A 6,358-nucleotide genomic window follows, 5' to 3' on the forward strand; every position below is an offset into this window, starting at 1 on the left:
ATACATGCGTGGGGGCTATCCACCGGGTCGTTCCTATGTGACGTGCGCTGTCTACTGGTCCGACTTATTCTAGGCAGCAATAGTAGTAAAATATTGCACTATACCGACCCCGAAATAGTAGCTAGGCGCAGGGGCGAAGCTGGGCCCCAGGCACCCAGGGCCCAGGCCCGGGGCGTGGAAAATTTAATAGGCTATAAATATATAGGTATTTCTGCAGGCCTGGGGTGCAGCCCAAAGAAAAGAAGGCCCAAATCATGTACTGTTCTTTATAGTTTTTGTCATATTTTTATCTATGTTGTTGTATCGTTAAGCACTGAGTTTAAATTCTAAATTTTTAGTTCAGTTGAGACATATTTAGTATGGGGTATCTTGTGAGGTAGCTAGAAGCCTTATGGACGTTAAGCTTCTCCCTTGCGGCGGAATTTTTTTTAGGCCCGGGCCTTGCTTCAATCCTGGCTCCGCCACTAGGTAGGCGATATACTCTAGCGATTTGGTCACTGTCGTACTGTTTCTCTGTCAGTTTTGGAAAATTTCAGACATTTTTTTGGAAAAAATCATTTTAATAAAAGTGAACGCTTAATACCATCCGAACGATTTTTGAAAAATATGAACATTAGCTCGAAGTTTCAAATACTTTTGAGACCGCAACATTTTAAAAGGATTCTCAAACAATTTTTTAAATTTGTGAACACATCTTGAAAATGTTTTTTTAATTTTGATCATTTTTTAATTTAAGAACAAATTCTGCAAACAGAAATATTTTATTAAATTCTGATCTTTTTTGTAATTTTCAAAATGTGAACATTTTTTAACTTCTGAATAAAATTTTAAAACAATAGCATTTTTTAAAATTCCAAACCATCTTTGAAAACAAAAAAAATCCTAAAATTTTCCAAACACTGTTTTGAACAGACTAATTTTTTTAAAGTCCAAATTTTTTTAGAAAAATTCCTAAACACTTAAGTAAAGAAAAAGAAAACAAGGAAAGTAGGTAAGAAACATTAGAAGAAGAAAAGAAAGGAAATAGCTGGACCTGAACCGACTAGACCCTTCTAGAAGGTTTCCCTAAGCTGGTATGCACTGCGGGCCGGCACAATATGGCATTGCTCTCTAAAAAATAAATACCCAATGCATTGTTGCGGGAATTTTTTGCAATATATTCAATGAGAGTTGGTTGTATGAAGCATGAATATGTAGAGTAACAATACGAGAACTCAAACTGAAAAAAGTAATTTGTCTTGTTTGGTTATTGTATAATATAAGTATCATAATAGTATGTAAATTCTGTTTGCATGTTCAGGTGGCTTTTTATTATGAATGGTTGCATGTTGTGGTTGGTCTTTCTCAATGCATGTTGAATGATGAGGTAACATACTTTTATGTTGAGGAAAAATAGGTTAGTGGGTGTTAACTATTTAGATATAGAAGATATGGCGCTGCTCACTTTCTCACCTGTGCGTTTCACCAACAGGGGTGACTATGTGTCGCTTGACGCGAACAGAGCGCTTGCTTGCATCAAGCCGTCACTATGAATGGTTTTTAAAGCGCCTTGAGTTGCCCATCCAAAAAAAAGGAAAACCTTGGTCGATGAACGTACTCGGGCCGGGGATGATCCCTTTGAAGAGCAAGCCGTCGGATCACAATATCTTCACTACAGTGTCGATATAAGATTTCAACTCCACAAAAAATCAAACCAATAAAGAAATTTCGAAACACCGACATAAACTCATCAAATCTGAATAATCAAATCTGCGAGGACAAAAAACTCTGTAAGCCCATGGCACGACCAGAAGAACGATATTCTTTTTTTCTTTTACAAAATACGAGGTTCACTAGACGAAGACAAATAACATAAAACTTTTGAAGATGCAAGGTCTCCCATCTCTCAATGTTTAGGGGGCAGCCGAAGGCGAGGGGACCAGGCAGCAGCGGCTGCAGCCCTACTGAAAACCCTATGGGCAGACACCCGAAAAAAAACCTATGGGCAGAATCGATTTCCCCGACAGCCGCAACGCTAAATAGGAGCACCGGGATGGCCTTATTTATCTAGGAATTCGTACCTCTAAAAAAATTAGGAATTCGATACGAAGAAGGAATCCATCTTCGAAACGGAGCAGAGCTGCTAGGGTTTTTCGGACCACGGGGAGTGCTAAATTGAAGCAGCCCCTACACAAGTTGCCTGAGTTCCGTCCAGCCTCCGGTGATTAGATCTGATCCGAGGAGCGATGGCCAGCAGAGAGTTTCCGCCCAAGCAGTGCAGCAAGGCGAAGGACGCGGCCGTCTGCGGGGAGGGCCAGCGCAGCACCAAAAGGAAGGCTTCGGCGGCCGGTCGTCACCATCCGAGCAAGGGATGCAGTTCCGACGGAGAAGCGGCCTTCAAAAAGGCGGAGGCAGACGCCGGCTTCTCCGAGGTGGGCAAGATCTCGAAGCAAAAGCAGGGGCAAGAGGAATCAGCCGACGATTTCGACGCTTTCATAGCTAAGCTGGAAGAGGAGCACGAGAAGTACTGGGGAGAGTATACGTCTGATGGCGTGAAGAGATTTGAGTACAAAGATTACTCCTCTTATCCGGTGAACGAAGACGGTTTCGTCGTGCTGCGTGGCTGAGTGCTCTCTGGATGGAGTTCCAATGTCGATGAAGATCTCGCCGATATGCGGTGCTTTCTGTCAATCTACTTTCTTTTTAGTTTGATGTAGTGCCCGTCTGTGCTACTTGTCCGGTGTCTTCTAGAGTACGTGCCAATGTGTTATGTTGTGAATCATTCTCTGATAGTGTATTCTTGTGGATGGAGTACTATTTTGTTATCCGTGTAATTGTTCGTGTGACGCTAATACTTTCTCTGTACTAGAATGTCACCAATACCAGATTAGCCTAGGCCTGGTAATCTAAATAGCAGATATCTTAATTCTGGGCCTTTTTCATATTTGTGTCTTCTCAGTGGATGTTTCATCTGGCCTCAATGCCTGCAGCTCATGGTGAACATATTTACTATGGTGAAGCAATAAGTGGAAATACAGCTTCATTCTTCTCCAAGTTTTTTTTTGAGAAAAGATTATGTGCATTCAAAACGGGGCAAAGCCTGGATGACCAATGTCAATTTACATGAAGGTGATGTTGACGCTGCACAGAATGTGCAGCAAGTCATCACCAAGCCTGCAACAGCTGAAAAAGAAGATTATGAGGTGGGGAGGAAAATAGCAGCATAGCTGCACATCATGGCCCTGTCTTGCTCTCTACAAACTCTATGGTTCCAGAGAGTAATAAATTCTTCTCCAAGTTCGGATGCAGGTCTCATATACATCATGATTCATGACTGATGCAGTCAATTGGATTATTACAATGATTCCAGTGACTTACTTTCTGGCTTTTTACTTCACGAAATTCAAGTGGTGTAAGCGTCCTTAGTTTTATATAATAGTCACCCCCGTGCACAAATTCGGTATTGATGGAATGGGGAAATCTTGGTGTTATTATATGCTCCGTAATTTATAGTACATAACTAATTTCTTGCTGTTTTTATTGTCGCGTGTCAATTCCACCGTGCTCTGCCTCCTGGCCGAACATGGATTATGCCGCTATCATGAAGCAATGTCGGCTGACCTCAACTGTGGTCGTCCGGATAAACCTGCAGGTAGTATTTGATAGTTTGCTCCTTAGCAGATTTGTTGCCTTCAAGTACAACTAAAGCTAAGGGACACCTCATGAGTTCTTTGTTTTGTTTGTAGGACCTTGGATAAATAATCTGCAACCGTGCTCATGCTTCTTAGATTTATAGTTGCAACAATGCTCATGATTTTCTCTATGCCATTATTTGTGTTTATGTTGACAAAGCATTTCATCTGTGTCTTTTCATTGATGTTGTAGTTATGCGTGCATTTTAAGTTATACACTGTTGTTCTCGGATGGGAATGGGATCACCTGTATATTGTATTTTCTTTCAATCCAAATGAATAACATGGCATTTTCTTCCTAGCAAATCAAATTGCACGTTTTCACAAAGTTCTAAAATTTGGAAATAAAAATGATCCATGTCCTTAGTTTTTTCTGCAAATCACTTCTTCTCTCCATCTACTTATCGATATGTTCAGTTCTACAATATCCTATTGAATATCTGATGTGTTTTCTTTATTCACCACAACTATTGCTTCATAATCCCCCTCTGCCCTCTCTATTCCAAGATTCAACATGGCTTCTGTCTTCCATAGTACTATATCTTTAATAGTAAAAAAAAGTACTATATCTGTGCACTGACCTGCATTGCGTTCTCCCCTCCAAGAACCAGCTAGAACAAATAATTAGACAAGTATGGTTTTGTTTTATTTTGTACTCCCTCTGTCCCAACATAAGTGTCATGGTATTAGTTTAAAGTTTGTGAAATTTCAACTAAAACCACTACGCTTATTTTTTGGGACGGAGGGAGTAGAATATTAGGCATTTACAATTCATTACACTTGATACGCTACTATTCTTTGCATTTGACATATCCCCTGTAAGGTTGCATAAATAGCAGATATTGGGCTCATATAATAAACTAAATGGTTAATAGGCACCCAAGTGTGGGAGCCTTTTGGTACCACTTGATAGTACCACTCTATTGGCCTGTCGTCTAAAGCTTGATTGACCTCTCTCTAATGGACAGAGTTGGCATCCTCTTCATCAACACTCGGAGGAAGTAACAAGAAATCGCAGGGGAGGCAGGTGGGGGTGATCAAGAGGTTTGGCATAGGGGGATTTGGTGAATTCCTCCCCTACACCAATCCCCTACATTCCTCCCCTCCCCTGCATGTAAGCAATTCCTGTACAGAGCAACACCACGACCTTTCTGAACTTCTGTTCTCCAAGAATAAGGCCTTAGTATATAAGTACTTTCTCCGTCCCAAAATTCTTGTCTTAGATTTGTTTAAATACGAATGTATCAAGTCACGTTTTAGTATTAGGTACATCCGTATCTAGACATATCTAAAACAAAAAATTTGGGACGGAGGGAATATATACCAAGACTCCAGAGATATGTATGAGAACTTGTTCCGACAATCTGAACATATACTACCAAAGTCTATCTATTTCTCTAACAAAATAAACTACAATTACTTTCTTGCTGATTGCCAAACAGTATGGTTCTATTTCTTCATGTTATTTGCACTATATTCAAATAAGTATGCAGATAAAGCATTCATTCGCAAAAAATAATGTACTCCCTCTGTAAAGAAATATAAGAGCGTTTAGATCATTAAAATTGTGATCTAAATGCTCTTATATTTCTTTACGGAGGGAGTATGTTCTAAGCTAATCAGGAATAGGAGCTTAACTATATTCTCAGTTCAGACATGTGCATGCATATGCTCAGTTAGCAACCACATAAATATACTACAGCTCTTGTGTGCGTGTATTTTACTGATCTTAGCAAGTCACACCAGTAACAGTTAACTTCGGCATGTTTTCTCATTAGTTCGTCAAACTGCAAGAAGGAATGCCTTGCTGACCTTTGTAACTTACATATGAAAAGCTCGTTGTACCTTTCTCTCATTGACTGGGAAAACAAAAAATGGTTTCAATTAGTTCCTGCTCTAGAGCAGTATGGTTCAGTTATTTCTTAACTTTTAACTTTATTCAGACAAGACGCAAGCAAGATATACAGAGTGACGCTACAACAGTTCTAACTTCATAATAGGTGTTCACTGCATTTTGCAAAGTTGAACATTCAACAAGTAGATGTATAAGGTAGCAGGCAGTGTCCTTTCGGAAGCAATTCCTTACATATTTGAAAACGAAGGTACTGCTAGACTTGAATGTAGAAGAACTAGTAGAGAAAAACAAGAAGCAACAGTAGATATTGACCCTAATATTTCACATATTAGGCAACAAAATGCATATATTTCTAAACAATGCAAGATGTAATTTACTATGGAGTATAAAATCAGTACCAAAAGGTAGAGATCCTACTTGAGCATCTACATGTATAATTTTAAGGCACACATAAATAACATAAAAAAAGGGTTGGAGTTGTCTTAAATAGTAGTCCAGATCCTGCATCAACCAACTACAAACAAGGGGAGGAGGAATGTGATGGGGAAGCATGCAGAGGAACAACAGGAAGGACCTCTCACAGCGGTGGTGCTGGAAAGGGGAGAGGATCCAGTGGTGGCTCTCAGGGACGGTGTGCTTCGCGAGCTCGCCGGGGATGACGAGGCGAACGGTGCACCAACCGGTGGCGGCAATATTGAGAAACCCTAGATGAAGATGGAGGGGAGGGGAGTTGGAGGGGGGCGGTGTACCTCGCGGGAGAAGGCCAGCTTGCCCTAGGAAGAAGAGAAAGCAAACGTTCGGCGGCGGCGATAGTGGTTCTTGCCGTCCCCTG

Source organism: Triticum aestivum, chromosome 7B (assembly GCF_018294505.1).
Source record: "Triticum aestivum cultivar Chinese Spring chromosome 7B, IWGSC CS RefSeq v2.1, whole genome shotgun sequence".
Taxonomy (NCBI): Eukaryota; Viridiplantae; Streptophyta; class Magnoliopsida; order Poales; family Poaceae; genus Triticum; species Triticum aestivum.